This window comes from Mus caroli, unplaced genomic scaffold (genome assembly GCF_978045245.1).
Source record: "Mus caroli unplaced genomic scaffold, Mus_caroli_1 scaffold_11, whole genome shotgun sequence".
In the NCBI taxonomy this organism is placed as follows: domain Eukaryota; kingdom Metazoa; phylum Chordata; class Mammalia; order Rodentia; family Muridae; genus Mus; species Mus caroli.
The window spans coordinates 118,527,357-118,551,578 of NW_028227266.1; the positions used below are offsets into that span (position 1 = coordinate 118,527,357).

Sequence of the window (24,222 nt, forward strand, 5' to 3'; positions counted from 1 at the left end):
CCCCGTCAGCACAGACTCCACGCTAACCCAAAAGGACATTTTTCTCTCTGGACTTGCTGAGACTGTTAATGAGGAAATGACCCTGTCCAGAGAGCCTCCCGCATATCCATCTTGGCCTCCTTTTCCATGGCTCCTCTTCCCACATTTCCTTCTTAGAGATTTCCTGTTCTTATATGGGATGAGGAAGTGGTTAGGGCTGTGGGTTGGAAGCCAGCCCATGTAGGCGAACCTGGGCCCTGGTACTTGCTTGCCACATGTCCTAGGGTGAATTAATCTCTGTTTCTCTATGCATCAAGTGAAGGGGAGAAACTGTTCCTGGAGACTAGGTGTGGTCTCTTGGGAGCAGAGGCAAGCAGATGTCTGTGAGTTTGAGGCCAGCCTGGTTTACATGTGGAGTTCTAGGACAGTCAGAACTACATAGTGAATTAGTGAGACCATATCTCAAAAAAATCAAGAGGGAGTGGAGGAGGGAGAGAGGAAACTAGAGGGAAAGGGTTGGGGAGGAGACGAGAGAACACTCCTATTTGGAGGGTTGTTCTGTAGTGTGTAAGTATGCTGCTCTTCCTGTCCCAGGTCTTAGCCACAATACAAATGCAGTGGTCACTAGCTGCTGTTGTCCTTGTGGTCTTTGCTGTCACTACCATGTGTCATTTAATCCCGAAGATCCATAGAATTACATCATTGGGCCATTTGTCCTGTGAACATGAGGGTGCAGTTACACAAACCTATAGGATGGCCGGGCAGTGGTGGCGCACGCCTTTAATCCCAGCACTCGGGAGGCAGAGGCAGGCGGATTTCTGAGTTCGAGGCCAGCCTGGTCTACAAAGTGAGTTCCAGGACAGCCAGGGCTACATAGAGAAACCCTGTCTCGAAAAACAAAACAAAAAAAAAACCTATAGGATGCAAATTAGTCACTATCAATTAGTCACTGTGGTTACTTTCTTTCCACACTAAGCACTTACTCCACAACACAACAGTTCCCTGCACAGAACACCCCTGAACTCAGCGTAGCCTTCGTGTAGTCTGGTGAGCTTGTACACACAGACCGATATCACCTGAGCAGGACCGCACTCTAAAATTACAATAAAACACAGCACAGGGAGTGCACAAAGCAGGGCCGCAGAGGTGGCTCAGTGGGTGAGGGCATGCTCTGTTCTTACATCAGACCCAGGTTTAGTTCCCGGCACCCATGTTGGGTGGTTCACAACCACCTCTAACTCCAACTTTAGGAGATTTGATGACACCCCCTTCTGGTCTCCATGGGCTCCTGCATACATGAACACAATCTCACACAGGCTCATACCCATACAAATAAATGATGAAAAAGCGAACAACACACAAGCTAATAACACAGTTGCTGACTGTTGCCAAGTATCACAAACTACTCCTAATTGCACATATGCTCTATGTTCACAATATAGGTTCATTTCCACAGCAGCATACATGTGTCAACATGTGCATGATCACTCACAAGGACAGCTCTGTGATGCACACATGCACACACACACACAAGACAGCTCCGTGATGCACACACACACACACACGGACAGCTCTGTGATGCACACACACACACACACACACACACACACACACACACAAGGACAGCCCTGCACTAAGATGTTACGATAGCTACAGCATCACTAGGTGGTAGGTATTTTGCAGCTCTCTCAGAATCTCCAGAGACCATGGTCCCCTGTGTGGCCCACCATCATTGTGCACAGTTACACAACAAGTGACTACGTCATTGTTCACACAGAGACCCGGCTCAGATCCTTCCACACCAGAGCACCCTGCCTGTCTCTCTCCTGTTCAGTCCCTGGTGGGCACTCACATCACCTGGCAGAGAACCCGTTTCTACATACACCTCCCACCCCAGCATTTCTCTCGAGCTCTCGGAGCAGAGCAGAATGAACTGGATGGGTGAAGGGACAAATGCTATCTAGTCAAGAAGCCACACTTTGACTCTGGCTCCTTCGGGGCAGGGGTGGTGTCCTGGGGTCATGGGGGTGCCATGCCAGAGTTGTCTCATGTTCTTTATGAGCCTGTCATTGTGCGTGTGTGTGCGTGTGTGTGCGTGTGTGTGCGTGTGTGTGCGTGTGTGTGCGTGTTGCATGCACATGTTCAGCAGTGTCTGCAGTTTTGGAGCATGGTATTTTATCCTTGCTACAATCCCACGAATCGGGGAGGGTATTATCCTTTCTTCCCAGGTGAGAAATCTGATACTCAGACATTAGGAAGCTCCTAACCACTGCACTACCCGTCTCTTTCACCTTTGGGCAGGACTAAGAGAAAGGACATCAGTGGGACTGAGTGTGTGTAAAGAGGCCCGATTCACCCCAGGAGGCTGGGTGGATGTGCCTAAGGAAACTTGGCCGGTTTCTGCCTGTGCCCAGCGTTGGCACTTCCTCTGACAGAAGTGACTCTCTGGCAGTTTTCCTCTTGGTTCTGGCACTGCCCAGCAGTCACTCACTCGCTGTGTGTGGCTCTAAGGGCTGAGGACATGGCTACAGTGGACAGACCTGTGTGTGACCCATGGCACAGGCTTAGGAGGTAAAGAATGCTGAGCCTTCTGTTAATCCTTTCTAATGTTGATTACCGTTAAATGCATATTTAATTTGATAAAATCCTGGGTCAAAAGAAACATGTTAAAATAACTTCTGGTTTCTTTTTACTTTACAAAAAAAAATGTAACTACTAGAGACCCCCAAGATCTGTGGCTGGCATCCAGGGATCCTGTCCAGTTTGGTTGGAGATCGATACTTAGCAAAGTGAATCTACTACGGTCCCCCCCCTGCCCTGGCATCACCTGCCCTGGCATCAGGCCTCTGGAGGTAGGGCAGAAGCCACAGAAGCAATTGAAAAAAGACTTGTATTGGTAGACCAGAAAGTAGCCACCTGGTTTCTGGCGGTGGTTATGGGTGGCCAAGGAAGCTAAAGCCACAGGTGGGGATGATGGGGGGGGAGGGGTCCACAGAGTGTTCACACCATCCCTCCCGCCCAGGCAATTATCTGTACAATCCCAGCTCTCTAGGGTAACTGTTCGGACAAAGGCTCCACGGGGGTGCCAGCTGGTGCCATGGCCTCTGCATTCAGAGGTCCCTGTTCCCAGATCAAAGGCACATTGACACGTCCTTGCACCCGGGCCTCAGCTAACCTGCTCCCTGCTGGGTCGCTCCTTTGAGGCTGCAGCGGAGGCTTTAACCCTGTCTAGTCCAACCCCGAGGAGGAGCAGGGCAAGTCGGAACCGCTTCCCCCTCACCTCCTGAAATCTCGGGGAAGACCTGCCCAATCACCCCCATCCCTCCCGAGGAGAACACGCCCACCCCAGCTTCTGGGGAGGCCCTAATTTACACACATTTGCATCTCATTTATTCCAACACCCAGCTAATTCTGCTGACAGGAAAACCCCATCAGCTTTAGTTCTACAGAAGTGAATTCCCAGTCAGGGATAGAACCTGGCTCTGTCAAGGGCTGGGAGCTGCGGTAGGGTCTGGCTCATCTGGTCCTACCTTGGATTCACCCACCTGCCAAAGACAAACCAGGAGTTCCTCTTCTAAACCTTGTCCTTTCCTTTCCTTCCTCCCCCACAGAAAGCACGGAGCAATGGTTCCTCCACTCTCTAGTACTGGCATGTGTCTAGATGCTAGGTATGGGAAAACACAGAATCTGCAGGATCCTCCTAAACACACACACACACACACACACACACACACTGTGCAGTACCCTGTGAACCCATGAACCCAGCACCCTACCTTCGTGCCCAGCCTTCCCTGTCAGCCTTCTCATAGGCCCATGCACACAGAATCTCTAAGATGCGTTGGTGTGCTTGCTATTCTCCAAGGGCCCAACACTGTCCAGCCCCGGATCTCCAGGGCAGGGAATTGGAAAACCTAACACCCTGTGACCACAAAAGGACAGGGTTAGAGGACTGGCATAGTCACAGGGGGCCATCTATCCCAGACTCTGAAAAATACCCCCCCACACACACAGTGCCCTGCATGAGCTCCTGCAGACCCTCAAAGCGCACACTGCGAGAAGACAGCCACCAGCATCCTGACTCTGCCCAGTCCAGCGTCTTCCAACTCATCTTTCTGATACCTGAGCTGAAAAAGCCTTCACAGGGAAATTGTGTATGGATGCTATGGCAACCGAGGAATTTATGGGGCACCTACTGTGTACATCGAAGGAGCTATTCATACCCCCAGGGAAACCTGAGAGTCTCTCCCTCTGGGGTGACTTACTGCCCAGAGGGAGAGGGACGAACCCACGGAGACACGGAATCTGTGCCACAAAGGCATCCAGGCCATACTACACAACCGTATACTGCACTCAATGCACTTCTCAACTGAAGGACAATTTAAACTCAAGAAACACGCTCTTCAAGTGTGTACAGTTAGGCATGTACCGCCACCCAACTAAGACATTCTCTGACCCTTTCAGTCAGCTGCTTAATGCCTAGCACAGAGTCCTGTGGCCTCTTGGAGATCATCACAAAAACATGCGGGCTGTTTTAGGCAAAAGCTGCTGCCTCTCGTTTGTGGGTGAGTACACAGTAAACTACCTGTGCACTAAGGCTAGAAGTGACCCAAGTGGGCACAGATAAAGGCGAGGACGAGAAGGTGCCCCGCATCTGCTCTCTCTGGGAATGGTAGGCGGTGGCGGCTCCTTTGGAAGGTTTTTCTTTTTCTTTCTTTCTCGTCTCCTTGCCTTGGACAGATTCTGAAACGGAAGCTCAGCAATTATACATCTAATCGGCACTCGGGCTCAGTGAGCGAGTGGGGGCTTTCCCTGGGTTTCCAGTGCTGTTGGCAACTAGCTGTCTCTTTATTTAACAGGCAGTCTGTGCTGCATCCGACCCAAGTGCTCTGTGGGGTGGGCGCTGGGTGCCTGGGCTGCCTTCCGCTCAGGCTGTGTGGGTAGGCCTCAGTCCTTCCCTGCACTTCTGTGTCAACTGATGACCCCTGCGTGGGGCCTTGACCAAGGAAGGAATAAGCTGGGCTTCCTAGCTTAGCTGGGTAGCCCAAGAGGTTGGTCTTAGACCCTTGCTTGGATCAACAAGACTGGGTTCTAATGCCAGGCAGAGGGACTCACTGTTGAGACTAGTTTCTTCCTTGGCAGGGTACCCTTGCTCTGAGATCAGCCCTCTCCACTCAGTCTGCTTCAGGGGCACTCTACACACTGCTCTGGTGCCTAAGCTATCAGGCTGCCTCTGCCTGCCTTATAATCTCTTTGAAAACCACCTCCAACGCCAGGTCCTTTCAAGAATCCATCCATGCCGGAGAGGTGTTTTCTACCTTCCCTATCCAAGATGAGCCTCCACTGTTCACAAAGTGACATCCAGGACCAAAGTCTTGACCAGCTAAAGCCTGCCTGGGTTGCCCTAAGACCCCAGGGTAGCCAGAGCTGTCCCTGGCTCCAGGGGTGTAAGAGCAGCCTCAGTACACAGGGCTCTCTGAGTGGGCAAGAGAAACACAGGGCCACACAGATGCTGTAAGAACAGCTCCACCCCTGCCATCAGCAAACACCCCTTGGGGGACTCCACTTTCCACTGACTCCCTGGGAGACTTAATGAGACTGAAGAGAAGAGAAAGGACTCAGAGCATAAACACGTCTCCCTACCGAGCAACGCCAACTACAGGCCAGGAGAACCAAGCCCAGCCCTCCCTTGCAGCCTCCCCCAGTAGCCTCCAGGCCTGTCTCCTCCAGGCAGGCTTCCCGCTGTTGCACATTGACCAACTCTCCATAGGGGAGTCTGGACCTCCATTCTAAGCTTGTCTTCTATCTGTCCTGGACAGGTCTTTCTGGCCCAGGGGTAATAGGCAGGCTCCAAGGTCCTCAGTACCCCTCAAGAGTAGAAGATAGACTGAGGACTGGATTAAAGAATCTATGTCAATATCCCTAAGGTTGTGTTGTGATGTCTATCCCCAAAGTCTGGGGGGTCCCAGGCCCCAGGAGTTGACATAGGGTCTCTATAAATAGTGCCAGCACATATTGATCATCTTTAAAAGACACGGTATGTTCTGGGCCCACAGGAGAGGAGAGTCGTATCTAAAAATAGCTTCATTCCCAAGAACTGCTGCCAGCGCCAGCCCAAGGAGAGTGGTGTAGGCACACAGAAGGGGCAGTCCACTGAGGGGGCGGGGCTAGAATGGAGACCTGCCTTCTCTCCATTCCCATCCCTAGCCCTCTGCTCTGGCCACAGCAGACATCCTTGAGCTAGTTTCTGCCGCAGGGCCTTTGCACAGACAGCTTTCTCTTTAGTAGTCTCTCCCTACCTGTTTCTTGCTAGTCAAGTCCCGATCAGCTAGCTGCCTCCTCCAGAAGCTTCAGGTTCATCCAGGCTACTCGGGACTCACTGTCCCTCACCAGGAATCCCCGTTTACCCTTCCACTGCATTTGCCACTACCTAAAATTATACTCTCCCTGTTCCGTGTTATTCAGTCTCTCTCCCCACGACTATGCAAACTTCACAGCCGCTGTGCCTGTCTTGGATACTTAGAACCCTCCACAGCACAGAGTAGATGCTGAACACTCACTCTGTGCTGCCCACCCCACCTTCCAGGCTGGGCTCTACTGCCTCTGAACTCGGTGTGTGATTAGCCTGGCCTGGCAGACGGGGTGGTTATCAGACCCAGGCATTCCTACAGCTGCCCTGCTCCCCAAATGTCCAGCCTCCTGCGTCTTCTCTTCTCTTCTTTCTCTGCCCCCATCCACCCCACCCCCATTTAGCTATGGAACTTTGGTTCCAGCCTCTCTTGTCCAAATTCTGTCACCATGGACACCTGCTCTAGGCAAGCCCATCCTGCCTCTTGTCTCTAAATACAGCTTTGGGGATTCCCTTTTCTCCCCAGAGGAAGGACCCACTCGGCACGCAGAGGCGGGAATCAGTTCCTACCGTGACCTTCCTTGCAGAGGTCACCTCACCCTGGCCTCCCTGACTGGCCCAATGGGCAAACTGTGATGTGTGCACCTCTCAGCTGCAGTTTTGAGCCACAGGCTTCTGGTCCTTCACTCGAGATGTTTTTCATAAGTCCTTGCCCATGATGCACCGCAGGACTGCCTAGTTGACAGTATCTACTCAGGTTCTACCTAAAGCCAGAATGGACCCACCCCTCACCGGCTCCCTCTCCCTCTCCCTCTCCAGCTGTCAGACCCCCGAGAATGCTGTCCACCTGTGCTCCTCCAGGTCATCTCCTGCCCGTGCCTTAACCCACTCCAAACCAGCTCTCCTGCCCAGTGTGTTCATTCACCAGAACCCATCCACGCAGGGCACCACATCCCGTGGGCTCAGAGAGTGCCGTTTCTCTTGAAGAGGTCACCGGTGCCCTCGCTGCGGCTCAATCTAATGGGCACTTCTCTCTAAATTATTCATTCTTGTTCATCTGTCCATGAACAGCGCAGACGGTACCTTCTAAAAAATCTCTCAGCAGAAATGGGGGATTTCCCCTTCCTGGGGGAGGGGCCCTTTCTGCCTCTGGTCGGTGCCACCTACCCTCCTGGCTTCCCTGTTGACCAGGCTATCCAGTGTCTCTGAGCATCTGGCTCTAACACCATCAGAACCACCTGTCTTCTGTTTTCAGAAGGACACCGCCTGCTCCACCCCAGAACCGAGAGAGAATTAGCATGCCTGGGGGCGGAGCTTCAAGCAGATGTTTTTATGTAAAGCTTCCCGAGTTGAGTGATGTTCCGGTGACCAGGCAGCCCTGGTTCCAATGGACAGCCCATGCTGCCCTTCTGCAGCATCTACCTCAGCCCCATCTCCTTCTGGAAGCTTCCTTCCAGATCCTTCCCTCTAAGGCCCAATTGAAGTCAAACTGCTCACACCAAACTTGACCACCAGACTTCACCCACCCATGCCCCTCACTGTATACACAGGGTAAAGCATGGGTAGCTCTGGGTGCCCTGAAAGGCATGGGTGGCATACTAGCAGGTTTCTCAGCAGAGGACACCACAGGGTGTCACCCAGTGGCCTGCCTGGTGCACCCCCTCAGCTGAAGGGCCCCATCTACAGCAGAGTCCAGCTACTTGGGAGACGCGTGCTATGACCCAGCTGCTCTCCCTTCCCGGCCTTTAGCTTCATCGTCTGCAGAATGGTTGTGATTGAGGTCTCCCCACTGTGGGCTGATGTGGGACGCTCTGGGAGATGAACCCTACGAAGTGCCTGGTGAGGTCTGGTCTACGGAAAGCACTCAGTGCCTGTTAGTCATTTTTAGAACCGTTACTGAGGATAAATTCCCAATTCACAAGAAAAGCTTGCAAACGCCCCTGTGACTGTGGCCTCGGTTTCTCCTCACAACATGGGACCCAATGGATCGCTCAACTAACTGTTGAGTATTTTGTACTGATTGGTTGATGACTGAACTACACTCTCCTCACCAGGAAAACTCCTGTTCATGCTTCAAAACCCAGACGGAAGGATATCTGGCTAGAACAATACTCTTGACTCTCTTAATCAAAACTGCGACCTCTTCAGTGTTTCTGGGGAGACACCTCTGTCATTGCACTCTTCCAAAAGCTTTCTCGAGGACAGGAATGCGTCTCCTGTGAAAGGGACTGTGTTTTTTTTTCACTGCTGCAGGTTGCCCCAGGAGTCTCTTCTTTGTGGATTGCCTGGGCACCAGCCTCCTCCACTCCCCCATCCCCAGCTGTCTCTGGTACTTCCCACTGTTCTTCCATGCTTGCTCTTCATGCCAAGTGAGTCAACCCTGGAATTCTTCCAGAGGAGCTCTGATGGCCACCACACACAGGGACTAGGCTCTCTAGAGGATGACAGCTGTCTATGCTACACCAGGCTTTGAAAATGGGTTCTTAGCACCTGAGGCCACTCTTCTCTCTCTATTTAGACCTTCTTTGGTCAGTTCTGGGCCAATTTGGCCCCCAAGAAATAGATTCCAAGGGACTTTTGCCCTGAGAGTTCTCCCCAGTCCAATGATTCTGTGTGACCTTGGATAAGTTCTTGACCCCCCCCCCCCGAGCCTCATTACATGTGGTGGTAGTGAAGGTTTCAGAACCTTCAACATTCTAGCAAAGACCCAGTGTCCCATGTCCCAGCTGACTTTTGCTTCTGCGGCAGCAGCCTGTCCCGCCTTTAGTTCACTCTCCTCTCTGTATTACCATCTTTTCTGTGCACACAGCCAACTCTAAGTGGGAAGGGACAGGTAGAGAAGTGGAGGGGTGGTCGAGGGCTGGGCTGCGCCAGGGGCCTTAGTTCTGAAAGACAGTGAATCTACAGAAAGTCTGGGGTTCATGGAGGTCCTGTTCTGGGCCTCTCTAGATGGTGCATGGGGGTCACAGCTGTAAGGGGCAGCTCAGGGTCCCAAGGGCACACTGATCCCACAGTCCCACTAGACTGAAGTCGCTACGGAGACAAGCGTGAGTTCCATGGCTGATCCTTGTAAGCTGCCCTCCAACAGGTGTTTGGAAGGCCTGCCTACAGCCAGGCCGCATCCTGAGCATTTCCTCGCATCATGAGCACCAAGGCTGCCAGTCCCCACCATGTCACTGTCCCCACCAGACAAAGCTAGGCACCTCCACTTCCTCTCAGGGCACCTCCAAAGACGATCAAATACCGCAGAGGTCCGGGACCTCCTCTCTCTCCTGTCCGGGTGCGCGAGTCTGTCCAGGTCAAAGCAAGGAGGGCAAAGAATTCTCCCGAATTTCCATGTCCAGAAACCTCTCCTCTCTCAGAGCGCATAGAGACAGGAGGAGATGCGACCGCTTCAAGGCTACAACAGGGCACCAAGATCTTGGCGTGATGGGAGCTCCCAAAGACAAAGCACATTCGTAGATCTGACCCCCAATAGAGCGCACAGATTCCTTCCTAGGGTGCAGAGATCTCGTCTAACCGAGGGCATAGCCCCGGTGCCGGGTTCCTCCACCCCCGGGGCCCAGGGAAAAGGAGCACTCGGCCTGCTCCCTAGCCCTGGTCAGTGCCCGCTCAGCCCTTTCACCCCCAGCTCTCAAGAGCCACATTCTCCGCGCGCCTTGTCGCTGCTCTGACCTTGGGGTCTCCGGCCTCGGGAATCCGGGTCCCAATCCCAGCCCCTCGGCGAGCCTGCGCCAGCGATGGTCCGGGAGCCGGGGCCGAATCTCCCCATCCCCCGGCCCTCGACAGCGCACGGGGAACCCGGAAGGAGAGGGGACGGGAGGAGACCCGCGGCGATCAGAGACGACCAGGGGAACTCCGGCCCGGGCCACCTGCGCCTCTCCCGCCCCTCCCCCCTCGGGGATAGTGGCTGCGGGGGCTGGGGACCCGGCCGGGCGGCTCCGGGCCATCGGGGAGGAAAGTTGGGCGGCGGCGGCGGACAGAGGGGAGCGGGGGACTGCGGGACACGGGGGATGATCGCTCACCTGCTAGTCCCCGGCCCGCGCCTAGGGGTGGGCGGCTGCAGCGCGGCGCGGGCTCGGTTCGGCGTAGGGCTTGGGGCAGCGGGCGCAGGCTCAGCGGCCCCGGGGGCGCGATCCCCGCATCCCACGGGCGCCGCCGCCGTCTCGGCTCCGCCGCTCCGCTCGGGCTCCCGGGCTCGGCGGGCGGCGCGGGCTCGGGCTGGGGGCGGGGTCGGGGGCGGGCCCCGCCTGGGCTCGGCCTGGGGCTCGGGGGCCCCGGGCTGGCTCCGCCCCAGAGCGACGCGCCCGGGGCTCCGCACGTGGCGCTGCGCCCGCCTGGCTCGCGAGGAGAGCCACCCTGCCCGGCGGGGCGCACGCCCACCACTCTGACCCCGGGCGCGCCCTGCTGGAGACGGCCGCCCACGCGGACACGGACAGACAGACAAGCGGACGCACGCCGACCTGCGGACGCCTCGCTACAGAGAGCCACCCACGCAGACCTGGACCGGCACACACGGACAAACGTTGGCACACACATTGCCCAAGCCAGAGTACACAGACACGCCCCTCCTCGATGATCTGGGGACCCTACCCCAGACACCTCATTTATCCACGTGCATGGACATGGCATGACCTGACATCTATGCTGAGACACACTGACACACATGCACACGGGGATACAGACACCGACGCACAGATACACATGAACATAGACACCATTGACATACACTGGCATTGAGGAACACATACTGATAAACCTAATGATACCACGTGACTTAGAGACACATCCATTGACACATTGACACGGAGACACGTAGAACCACATTTCTAGAGACACAGTGACAGTACCGAAACCCATGCACTGTAGATTTTTATGTGAACATGCTGACACTTGAGAGCAGACTGAAATCAAACACACCCCCAGACTCTGTATTAAACACAAGCAGCAAACACTAGCAAACCCACAGACACGAGCATCTCCATACACTCACCTCGTGAGCTGTGTTCAGCCTTCTAGTTGACCCACAGAGGGATACCAAGTCCCACACTGACAGGACTGTCCAACAAGGATACTGTCAGGAACACACATACACTTGGACAGACAGCCGTGTACATGTAGGTATAGATTCATACATTCGCATACAGACAGCCAGACCCACAGGGAAAGGCACGGGGCCAGTGGGAGTACATCTCCCATAGTTAAACACGAGAGGCTACTTCCATTGGCTATTGTGAAGGACAGCGCCTCAGAGTCTAGGGCTATCACAGGAACACAGAGGTACACACAGACACACACACACACACACACACACACACTGTCCTTTTCCCCGGGAGTTATCCTTCTCTGCAGTGTTGTCAGACTGCTAGAAACACACACACTGGGAAGGTAAAGCTGGTGCTAGCTTTCAAAGGGTGCTGCAGTTCTGGGTTTGGGAGCCAGGACATGCATGGGTCATACATGTACTTGCATGCGCGCTTACACACACACACACAGAACGCACACACACTCACACATGCCCACACTCATGTGCACACATACACTCGCAAGCATGCACACGCACACACGCATGTGAGCACACACATACCAGAGGCAGACTTGTTTTGTTTTGAGACAGGGTTTCACCATGTATCTCTGGGTCGCCTGGAATTTGCTATATGGACCAAACTGGTCTTAAGTTCACAGCGACCTGCCTGTCTTTGCCTCACAAGTCCTGAAAGGGTATGTACCATCATGGTCTGCCCAGCAACTTCTTTATGGGGATTTTGAAGAGGTGGCTGTGGGCCAGTGGTGTTGTCCATTTAAGACTTGAGTGTGGGGCTCCAGGAGTTTCTGACGCCTTGGAGGATATATAAAATGTCAGTATACAGTGTTGTTTCAGACTCTGAATGGGATGAACTCTTGAGGGTCTGACAGAGGGACCACATTACCACTCAGCGGCTGGCCTCTAGCTCCTGTCAGGCCTGAGGTTGGCCAGCAGCTCCCACTAGTGGTCAACATGAGAAGTGCACCCAACGATCCCGTTGCAAATCCCCCCCCCCCCCCACTGTGGAACTCACCTTAGCCCAGCTGAAGCCCACACCCACCAGGCAGGAGGCAAATCCAAAACCAGAAGGACCCACCCTCCCTGAAATCTTTAACCACCAGCCTCGGGATTCAGAATTCAGATTCAGACTTGTAAATGGACTTTCTGAATGGAGAGAGGCTGAAAGTAAAGGTACTAGGACTTGGAGGGAAAGTCCTCCTTACTCCTTATTCTGAGCAGTTCTAATCCTTTCTCCTCAGTGCGCTACCGGGGGATGTTGACCAGGGCTACACAGAGTATCAATATACTAGGTTTAAGCTCCTTTCCTCCCCCTGCCCCCCGTGTGTGTGCATGTATAAAGCCTGTGGAAGGAGAAATGAAAACCCATACCCACTGGAGATTCAATCATGAACACACAACTGGGACTCTGAGACAGGATGCACAGTGCGAGAAAGGGCAGCAGGCATCTGGAGTATTCGGTACCACCATCACTAAGAAATCCTGCCAGATCCAGGGTACCTCTTTGTCAGGCTCTATTTAGGAAATGAGGAATATGCATGCACAGAGCAGCTAGAGGCAGTGAAGGTTTTTCTTTTCATTCTTATTCCGTCCTCCCCCTTCCCCAGGTTCAAAGTTGAATTAGACACATTGTCTTTCCCGGCTCTGAGACTGCTCTCTCCTATGACTGTGTCGATTTCTTGTCTCATTGCCAAAGCCAAACACAAGACACCTGACAGAAGCAACTTCAGGAAGGGGGTTTATTCTGGCTGAGAGAGCTAGGGTGCCGTCCATCTGCCATGGCGGAAGGAAGGCCCAGGCAGGGGCGTAAGGTGGCTAATCACATTGCACCTACATTCGGGGAGCAGAGACAGGTGAGGCTGGTGTTCAGCTTGCTCTCTTCTTTTTATTCACTGCAGGACCCTCCCCCAACCCCCATGGAAGAATGCTGTCTACATCTAGGGTAGATCTTTCTAGGAATTCTGTCGGACATGCCCAGAAGTATGTCTCCTGGGTGTCAGATTAATAATGAATAGTAACCAACTAGGGCTTCCCTTCTTTCCCCTGTTTCCACCAGCCCACTGCTGTCCCTATTCACCAAGCATCCTTCCTGATAGAAAGGGGAGTTCCCAGGAAAGCACATGCTGTAAAGAGGTGCCCACACCCTAGGGCGCACGCTCGGGGCGTCTGGTTTATCTCTGACTGCTCTAGGCTCTTGTTTGTTTGTTTTTTTTGTGTCCCCTCCCTTCTATCAAACCTGCACATAGGAAAGTACACGTGTCTTAAATGTTTAATATTAGGGTTCCCTCAAACAAATCTTTATAACCAGCACGTGGAGACTAAACACTACCTCAGTCCAGAATTCCCTTAACAGCTCTAATGTCACCACTTCCAGCCCCAGGGTTAACGATATCAAATTCTCTTGGCTAGATTTGCCTGGTTTTTTTTTTTTTTCCTCGTTACATATTTACTCATTTCATTTGTGGTGTGTGTGTGTGTGTGTGTTTGTGTGTGCGTGTGTGTGTGTGCGCACACACACACGTGAGCATATGTCAATGTCTGTGTTTGTAAGTTGGAGGATAACTTGCAAGAGTCAGTTCTGCCTTTCCACTATGTGAATTCTGGGACCTAAACTCGGGTTCCCATTCTTGGTGGCAGGCAGGAGTCTTTACCTACCCAACCATCTTGTTGGTTCTGCTTGCTCTAAATATGTTTATTGATGAAGATGGAGTGTGCCTGTGGGTGCCCACATCATGACCCACTTGTACAGGTCAGTGGCACACTTTACGGAGTTGGCTCTCACCTTCCACCTCCATGTGGGTTCCAGGGACAAACTCAGGTTGCTGGCTGACACCTTTCCCCTGAGAACCCACTGCACTGGCCTCCAGTTTGCTTGCTTTGACTTTGTATTTAAAAAGGAATCAGAAACTGCAAACTCTTTTATGTTTCATTTTTCAGTATGTGTCTGTCAGTCCGTCCACGTGGCTGTTTTGTCTTTGTTCTAGCCCATTGGCTCTTCTCTATTGTGCTGCTAATGGGTGTTTGAGTGGTTGCTAGTTTAGGGTTAGCATAAATAGCGTGCTATGAACATTCTGGAACACGAACTGAGGTGAGCGCATGTGCCCTTGAACCCGACAGAGAGTTGCCGGGTCTTCGGTAGAGTGTGTCCACTTTCTGTAGATATTGCTGGTTTTCCAAACTGGTTCTGCTGGCATCCACGCCACTACAGTGACTACGCTGGTTCATCTATGTTCTCTAGCACTGGGTATTTTTGTAAAATTTTTTTTTTTTTGCTTTAGTCTCTTGAGTGGGTGTGCAGAGGTTTCACATTGTGGTTTAATTGACATTTCCCTGGTGACTAATGAAACTGAGCGCTTTTTCATGGTTTATTGGCCATTTGTGTGTTTGGACTTTTCATTTATATAAATGGGCATTGTTCAAGATTCCATTCTTTTCTTAGCCACCCCTACTCTTGTGTGTGTGTTCTGCTTTTGAGCTCAATCATGGCATTGTGTGGGCAGCTAGCTCCTTGCCTCATTTGTTGCAGTGTGCCCTATGTGAATCCTCTATGTCCTTTTCTCTCTCCATTCCCATGGAGGCTCGGCTCAGGTCGAGGATGAGAGAATAGCAACAGTCTTGGGTCTCTGTTTCTTTCACCTTGCTAACTCAAGAGGTGTAGAAGGGCTAAGAAGTGAGGATTCTGGCTCTGAGAACCCCAAACACTGCCCTAGCAGGTGCTTTGGAAGATGGAGTGCGAGGTGGGGCCAGGACAGAGTCCACACAAGGCACTGGCTGCACCACCCTGATGTCCGGCATTGGTTCTCCAGGTGAAGCTTGCTGGATCTGAGCTCTGGATGGGCTATCTGCAGCTTAGAGGCAGGAGCTATCCCCGAAGGGAGGGATTTTAGAAAGACCTCCGAAAGCCATAATTCTTTTGGGTGCCAGAACCCTCTCTTCTCTCTCTTCTCTCTCTCTCTCTCTCTCTCTCTCTCTCTCTCTCTCTCTCTCTCTCTCTTTCTCTCTCTGTGTGTGTGTATGTGTGTGTGTGTGTATGTGTGTGTGTGTGTGCGCTACAGAACAATCTCAGATGTTGTTCCTCATGAGCCATCTGCCTTTCAGAATTGTTACTGTTGTTTTGAGACAAATGTCTGACTGGCCTGGAACTGGTTGCTTAGTGAGTCTCTGCCTGTCCAGCCTTGGACTTACAAATATACACCACTGCATTTGCTTTATTATGTTTTTTAACCGGGTTTCTAGGAATTGAACCCAGAACCCCACGCTTACGCAGAACCCTCTTTGCTATCTCCCCAGCCCTAGAAGCCTGGTTCTTTTAGTTAATTAGCTAATTAATTTTATGTAAATGAGTATGCTGTTGCTGACACACCAGAAGAGGGCATAGGATCCCATTACAGATGGTGGTAAGCCACCATGTGGGTGCTGGGAATTGAACTCAGAACCCCTGGAAAAGCAGCCAGTGCTCTTAACCGCTGAGCCACCTCCCCAGCCCCAGAACTCTGGCTCTTAACATGCATTTCACACTCAAGCTGAGAGCTCAGTGTGGGGAAAGACCTCGAAATCCTGGTGACCCCTTCCTCAGCGGAACCCACCCTGCTTTCTCTCCCCATGCCTCTCATGAAGGCTGCAACGTCTGGAGTTCGACCCTCTGATTTCCCTGAACTCAGCTCAGGCGTGGTACATGAGGACGGCCAGGAAGGAAGCTTTCCTCAGAAGAGCTCTTCAGCTGTGGAGCCGGTGCCCTCTCTCTGCAGGTCCTTCCTGGTTAGAGCTGACAACGCCTCTCCAACATGAAGGTCCTGCCAGGAGATGGGGAAAGGCCTTGATCCGTTGACAGTGAACTGTGGAGCTTCATTCTGGAGACCAGCATTTCTCCCTCTTCGGGGAAATCGACTCCCACTCCAGCATCCAAAAAGTTCTCTTGGTTCCGCTTCTATTTTTCCCTTCTTATTCAACGTGGTACCTATACACAATAGAATTCTAAATTTATTTATTCCTAGTGTGTGTGGGCGTGTATGTGACGTGCGTGGGTGCCACCGTGCTACAGTGCATGTGTGGAGGTCAGAGGACAGCTTTGTGGAGTTGGTTCTCTACCTCCTCCTTCTCCTGGGTCTCCTGGGAGAGAACTCAGGTGATCAGATTTGTGCAGCGAGTGCTTTATGCTCTGAACCATCTCACTGGCCCTCTCATCCATTAGTTTTTAAAAAGTGATTTATTTACTTTTATTTTATGTACATTGATCTTTTTGCCTGTATCTATGTCTGTGTAAGGAGATCAGATCTCCGGGAACTGGAGTTACAGACAGTTGTGAGCTGCCATCCAGGTGCTGGGAATTGAACCTGGGTATTCCAGAAGAGCAGCCAGTACGTGCTGAGCCATTTCTCCAGTCCCCAGTTTTGTTTTGCCCATGTAGAGTTTGTGTGTTGTTAACGTACGTCATTGTCATCTTAGAGAGGTTTCTGGGTGCCACTGATTTGAAGGCTGCTCTCTCTTCTCAGTTTCTAGTCCAGATTACACAGTCAACAGATGCTACCCTCCCGGGCTAACGAACTTCTGCTTTATTCCCAGTCAGGAGAGGGAAAGGGGGAAAGAAACAGGGATTCACAGCCAAGGACAGGAATATGTCTCCCTGCCAAAGAGAAACGCTGGATTGATCCCCTCTTTAATCCTGGTTCTCAGACACAAGTCTGCTTTTATCTGAGGGACCATTGTCAAGCAGGAAACATGCAATCACTTCCTGTAGACCCCCAAGTCAGGTACACATGTCTAGAGGTGCCCATTTGTCCCTGAGAATGTCTCTTCTTCACGATTCCATGGTGACCCACTGGGAACCCCAGAGAAAACAGACAAGCTCTGACTTCAGAAGTGCACCGACTAGTGTAGCCGGCTCCGACTTTTGCCTCAGTTTACCTACCTCGTGTGCTGTCCTTCACCCACTAGCTGGTCTACTGCAGTAAGCAGAGTGCAGAGCTTGGGGGGCGGGGAAGGGCAGGGGCTTAGATCAGTTTATCTTATGCAGGGTCTGTGAGTTTATGTCAGGCTCGTGGTCTTTCTGGGTCTTCTATTCACTTATGAGACAGGGTAATTGTTTATCTGCCTCACAAGTCAGTGAGAAAAAATGAAGTAAGACAGTGAAATATTGGAATACATGTTTTACAGGTCAAATTTGACCATCCTGGTACCTAAAGCCTGTTCACTCAATAAACAAACCAACAAACAAACCCAGACTCCCAGGGAGAGATTTGCTTGTAAGCTTTCTCCCCCCACCTTTTTATTTTTATTTTTTTTCTCCCTTCCTTTCTTCTGTCAGGATCTCATGTTGCCTTGACAGGCCTTGAACTTCCTATGTAAGGGAGAGTGACCTTGAGTTTCTGGTTTTCCTGCCTGGGATTACAGGTATGTACAACCATGGCTGCTTTATGATATGATAAGAATGAAGCCCAGAGCTTTATGCCTGCTTTAGGCAAGCACTCTACCAACTGAGCTACATCCCCAGCCCGTTACACAGAGACTTCTGAGCACACTCGGAAGTAATATCCCCAAGGCCGAGAAGGTAGCAGGGCTGGGAAGATGCAGAGGTCAACAAACACTTCAGTATACCAGCGGGTCCAGCAGCCAAGACTCCAGGAAGACCCTGCTTGAGTCAAGCTGAGCCCTCAGTGCAACAGAAGCCAAAGAGGGACAGGGCAGGCTTTCTGCCTCTCCAGCAGCCTGACGACAGGCAGTGCAATGCTTTTTTTTTTCCCGGCTGTCTTGGAACTCACTCTGTAGTCCAGGCTGGCCTTGAACTCAGAAATCCACCTGCCTTTGCCTCCCAAGTGCTGGGATTAAAGGCGTGCGCCACCACAATGCAGTGCTCTTGATGAGGCCTGTCACTTTGGGTGGATGGCTTGTTTCAGGCAAGGGCAGTGTGAAGAAAGAGGTTCATCTGGAAGCCAGCAGCTAAAGACTGGAGGACCCACAGCACTTGGATGCTAACAAGGGTTCTGAGCATCCCTCAGCAGCCTATCCTCTGCCCTTGCTTGCCTGGGTTAGGCTGAGCTGCCGTTGCTGGCGACAGTCTGAAGGAACAAGGTTAACCAGAAAATGGTTCTGCATCAAGCAATGCCTCTCAGGCCTGGCTTTGCAGGTGAGATGCACTGGGATGCTGGGACAGGTTGCTGGTTTCTCCCAGGGTTCCCTCCTCCCCGCAATCACAGCCCACAGAAGCCCATGCTAGGCACCTGTGTTCCCATGGTCCCCCACATTCCAGCGGGGACATACAGCCATCCCGAGCTCTGCCACCCACATGGAGTTCTGTCACCTTGTGGCCCCGTTGTGTTGTTTCACTTTAATGCTGCATTTCATGGAGTAAGAGGATCAGGGTGAGAGGTCAGACTGCAGATGGAGTGCTGGCGCCGGGACTCAGCCCACAGATGTACTAGGGTGTGTGTGTCAGGTACATTGAACAGTCATGTGACTGGCTTTTCGTGCAACGAGCATTCTTCAGATTGCATTTGCTTATTAGTAGGACCTCATAATGGCCATGCAGGCCCTTATTCCTGGATTGGGGTCAGCTGCCTGTGGGGACTCTGGAGTACCTGGTATGGCCATGTGAAATAGACTCAGACTCAGAGCAGGTAGGTCCTGGGAGGGAGGATTTGGGGCTCTGAGTAGGCTATGTGCAATTAGAGCAAGAGGGTCAGGAATGGGGCCGGACTGAGGATAACTAGAAGGGGGAAGAAATTAGTGAAAAGCCAGAGACTGCAAATTCTGGGTGGGCACTGAGTTCCCAGAAGAGTTTTTTTTTATTTTGTACCTTTAAGAAACTTTTTTTTTTAAAGGGGTGGGAGGCTGGGGAGACAGTTCAGCCAGTAGAGTACTTAAGTTTGACCCCAGAACCCACCTAGAAAAGTCTAACCTGGTGACTCTCAGCACTAGTGAGGTAGAGAGAGAGGCAGGTCCTGAAAGCTTGCTGGCTCGACAGCATAATCTGTACGGCAAGCTCCAAGCTAGAGATAGCGTCTCAAGGTAAAAGAAGGAAGAAGAAGAAAGAGACTGACTTCTGTTCTACACACACACACACACATAAACAGATGGCTAGAGAGACACACAAATAGAGGCACACACAGGCACCTATATACACATTCACACATCCATGTGTATCTGTCCAAACACAAATGCACACATGTGCACACACAGAGAAACATTTTCTGTATATGCAGAACCCACAGGAGGCTTTAAAGGTGTGAGTCTAGGTGAAAGAAGCCAGCACGGAAAGATTGTGCATGTGACTTCGGTCCTGCGCACTCAGGAGCTGTGGAGCAGGAAGTAGTTCTGCAGTTGCCAGGGATTGGGGTGGAAGGAAGTAGGACCGCTGGCTTGGGCGTCGTGGGGGGGGCATCTAGGGGGGCTGGATGCTGAGCAAGCTACTGAGCATCTCTCAAAACTCACAGACGTATGTATATCCCAAAATAAATACATAAATACATAAATTGCCTGAATGTCGGTTAAAATAGAAATAAATAAAAGTGAAAATATGTAAGCAGGGAGCACTTTTGCCCTTTTGGAAGGGAGTGGCACTTCTGGTCAGAGTGTGTGGGTGTATGGGTGACCAGTGTGGGTGTCAGAGTCCCTGCTTTCCAAGGGACGCCCTGATGGAAGCTGGTGAAGTGTCTGCTCCTCACAGGAGCACAGAACCCAAAGTTCCCTAAAACACAGCCATCATGGCAGGCACTGAAGGACAAATGAGCACGGCGTAGCCTTCAACTTCTATCAACTCTCAACAGCACTGGAAGGCTGCTCTGGGCCTCTGTGGCCCGGTGCCTAAGGGAAAAGCCGATCGATTCTGAAATCCTCTAGTGGGCTGTTCGCAGCTAGTGCTGAAGAAGAGCGTCGCCTTAACACTGGAAGGAGGCTCGCTGGCCTCTCCGCTGCGTCCTCCCTGCTCCTGGACCACTTCCTTCATCTCTGCAGTCTAGTGCTGTCAAGAGTCCCGAGTGTCTCCTCCCACCCCGGGGCCCGCATGCTTAAAGAAGTGAATGAAGCCAGCTGCCAGGCTTGACGAGCGATTCAGACGACTTTGCCCCCCACCCCCGGAAATCAATGCTCGGAGCCAGAAAACACTCAAAACTGGCATCGGATGACAAAAGCCACCTCTTGTCTTGAGCGCACCGGGCTGTGAGGGAGATGAGAGCAGAGGCTGGAGAGGAGCCTTCTCAAGTGAGCACTGACAGGAACAGAAGCGCTGCCTCCCACTCTCCCTGCGCAACGCCCACCCCGTCTGGGCTCAGACATGCTGACACTGCAGCCACCACCTTGATGCCAGGACCACCCAGCGCCTATCAGTGGCAGTGCTGTGGTGGGAACCCCAGGGAAGGGCCTGGAGGGGGCAGTTGGCATGACACGTGTGACATCAGAATATGGAGCTCCTTGGAGCTCTCCATTGAGTGCAGTCGGCCTAGCCAAATACTTTTGGCAGCAGCGAAGCAGCAGAAGTGGACCAGCTATGGGTCCCTTCCTGATAAAGCAGTGTTGGGATCCAGCTTAGCTACATTTCCCTCTGCAGGGCTACACCTTATGCACATGCCTTTCCAAGGGACTCTTGAAGCCCTGCACATGGCTTTCGCTGTTTCAAAAGCGCCTATTTCATCCTCAAGGTTTAATTGTTTTCCTCTGGAGCAGTGATTCCCAACCTTCCTAATATTAAGATCCTTTAATTCAGTTCTTCAAGTTGTAGTGACCCTCAACCATAAGATTATTTTATTGATATCTCATAGCTTTAATTTTGTTATTGTTATGAATAATAATGTAAATATCGGACACACAGGATATCTAGTATTCATTCCCACGGGGGTCGCGACCCACAGGTTGAGAACCACATCCCCAAAGCAGGTGTCCCATCTGGGATGTCCCTCCCCAGTAGGTGGCCTTCAACAAGCTCTCCTTAGGTCTCTGAATGAACAAGTATTCGCTTTCCTCTTGGTTGAGTGGCTGATCTGGAGAGAAATGTCCGTCTGGTCTGTAATGCCGTGGTCCTACGTAGTAGGGTGTGATGGCTCATGCCTTCAATCCAGCATTTGAAATATGTGGGCAGGAAGGTTTCCTTGAGTTCAAGACCAGCCTGCTTAGCTTGCATAGTGAGTTCCAGAGAAGCCAGGGCTAAAGTGAGACCCTGTCTCAGAAAAAAAAAATGTGGTTGTGGCGATGTATACTTTTAGTCTCAGTGTTTGGGAGGCAGAGGCAGGTGGATCTCTGTGAGTCCCAGGTCAGTAATTAAAGGTTTGAATTATATTAACATTTTATAAATAGTCCAGCAGGCTGGCTAATATGCAGCCATTAGCTTTGTTTGTAGCTTTTACCTTCAGTGTATGGGATGCCCAGATTCTTTGCCCACTTATTCTGTTAGCTTTTTATATTTATCATTCTAGATTTTATATTTATCATATTTCATATCCATATTGTATCATTTGTATTACTCATCCAGAGACCTAAGGAAGCTTTGGGGATCCTTTGTGTTTTCTGAGTCTGAGACCTTTGTTAATGTGCTTTCTTTCTGTGTGTCTTCCTTTTTACTTCCCCTCTCCTTCCTTTCTTCCTTCTTCCTTCTCTGTTTCTACTTGTCCATGCTTGCTGTTTGACAGAGTCAAAGGCTGGCCTTGGCCAAACTGGTCTTGACCTTACCCAGGCTATACTCCTGACCCAGCCCCCAGCCTCCCAAGTGCTAGAGTTACAGGTATGCACCATTACATTCAATTCTAATTTTTTCATTTTCTTTTTTTTTTTTTAAAGGTTTATTTATTTATTTATTATATGTAAGTACACTGTAGCTGTCTTCAGATGCACCAGAAGAGGGCGTCAGATCTTGTTACGGATGGTTGTGAGCCACCATGTGGTTGCTGGGATTTGAACTCTGGACCTTCGGAAGAGCAGTCGGGTGCTCTTACCCACTGAGCCATCTCGCCAGCCCCCCCTTTTTTTTTTTTCATTTTCTTAACAGTATGTTTTGCAGAAACTTTCTTATTTAGTCATTTCTAAGGCAGGTGCACCCATGGCTGGAATTGAAGTTGTCACCTCCCTGCCCCAGCTCCTTTAAGCACTTGGGTTTAGAGTCCTATGTCACCATGCCTGGCACTTAAGTTTTTATTTTAAATTTTTAATGAATGTCAATGTGTCAAGTATTTTTAAACTATTTCTTTTAGATTTTTATTTTATGTGTATAAGTGTCTACCTGTGTGTATGTATGTGCCCGCAGAGGCTGGAAGAGGGCATTGGATCTCCTGGAACTGGAGTTACTGATGCTTGTAGGCTGTCATGTGGGTGCTGGGGATAGAACCCAGGTCCTCTGCAAGAACAACGAACAACTTAGCCATCCCCCCCACCCCAGTCCTTTTTTTTTTTTATGGGCTTTGTTTTTTATGGTGTATCTAAGAGGACTTTGCCTAATTTAAGGTTAAAATCTGTGTTGTCCCATGAGGCTTGTGACTCTGGGTTTTCTAATTAAGGACATCTGTAGTCTCTTTCAGGTGGATCTCATGAATTGTAATAATAAATAAATAAATAAATAAATAAATAAATAAATAAATAAAAACCCAAACCACCGTTCTGGGATTCTGACTGTGAGCTGACTGTTATTCTGACTGTTGAGTCTGCAGAGTATTTCAGAGGAGGATCAACTTCTTAGCTGTGCTGTGCCTTTTAATTCATGATTATAGGTCTCCAGTTACTGAGGCCTTTCCTTTTGGTGTGTGTGTGTGTGCTGTGCCTGCCTGTGTGTGTGGGTCACGTGTGTGTGTGTGTGCATATGCATGTGTGTTCTCTGTTTTTCTCTCTCTTCCACCTTACATTTTGAGATAAGGTCTCTCAGTTAAACCCAGAGATACCTGGCTTGACTAGTCTCCCTGGCTAGCTTGCTTCAGGGATCCTCTCTCTCTCTCTGCCTTCTGAGGCTGGGGATTGCAGGCCAGGCTCCTTGCCCACCAGGTGTTTACTGGGTTCTGATCTTGTTATTATGTAGCAAGCGCTTTATCCACTGAACCATCTCCCCAGCCCTAATTTCAGTTCTTAGACATGTACTTTAGACATGTTCAGTATGTATATGTGTGTATATATGTATGTATATGTACATATGTATAGCAATATATATATGAAATTCACCAAGTATCTGATCATTTTTGGACCTTTTAAAGAAAAATTCTACTAGTATCTCACCATGGAGGTAATACATTAAAATACTTCAAATAAACAAACCCCTAAAACTGCTGAGCCAGGCACCTGGCATTCATGGCATCTATCATTCATATAATTCACTTTTCTGGCTCATATTTGCATTACCAAGGCAACTCAAAAGTCTGCTGCATCTTTATAATAAGATCCGATCACCATAATATCAAGAAAAGCACGACGTGGATGAGTGTCCTTGTAGTCACAGATCCCGTAAGGTAATTATTTCTTACATTGTTTCCTTGCAGAGACAGGTTGGCTTAAAGAGCTTGATAGCAAAGGCACTCAGGTATAATGTTGGTCACACCAGGTAAAAGCAGGACGCTTTTTGATTGGAAGGAAGGGAATTCGCAGTCACCTGTGTCTGGATGCCAGGGGCTATGTTGGTTTATATCAGCAAGGCTGCATCCTCCAAAATACTGCATTTAGAAAACTACCTGGGCAGGCACAGCAGTCCACAGACATTCTGAGATCCTTCTGCATGGGCCTCGCTAGTGCACGAGATGGGGTGCAGCTCAGATTGCAAAACCACTGCTGCTCAGGGGCCTCCTCTTGGCCTTTTCTGTAACGTCAGCCCTGGCATCCCACGTGGGGGTTCTGCCTGTTGCCAAATGTATCTATCCCCGGTGTCACGAGACCTTGAACTTCTGATCCTTCT

At 50.9% G+C, this 24,222-nt stretch overlaps 1 protein-coding gene across 8 annotated transcripts in view; it reads right to left on the reverse strand.

The window, feature by feature from the left end:
* Scn5a (sodium voltage-gated channel alpha subunit 5) overlaps positions 1-10,519 on the reverse strand; it is a 98,371-nt gene extending 87,852 nt beyond the window's left edge. For all 8 annotated transcript variants that reach the window (XM_085828185.1, XM_029481484.2, XM_021171629.3 and 5 more), the window contains exon 1: positions 10,351-10,519. The gene's annotated coding sequence lies outside the window, so the exon portion shown is untranslated. The remainder of the gene's footprint in view (positions 1-10,350) is intronic.
* Between the last annotated feature and the right edge of the window lie 13,703 nt (positions 10,520-24,222).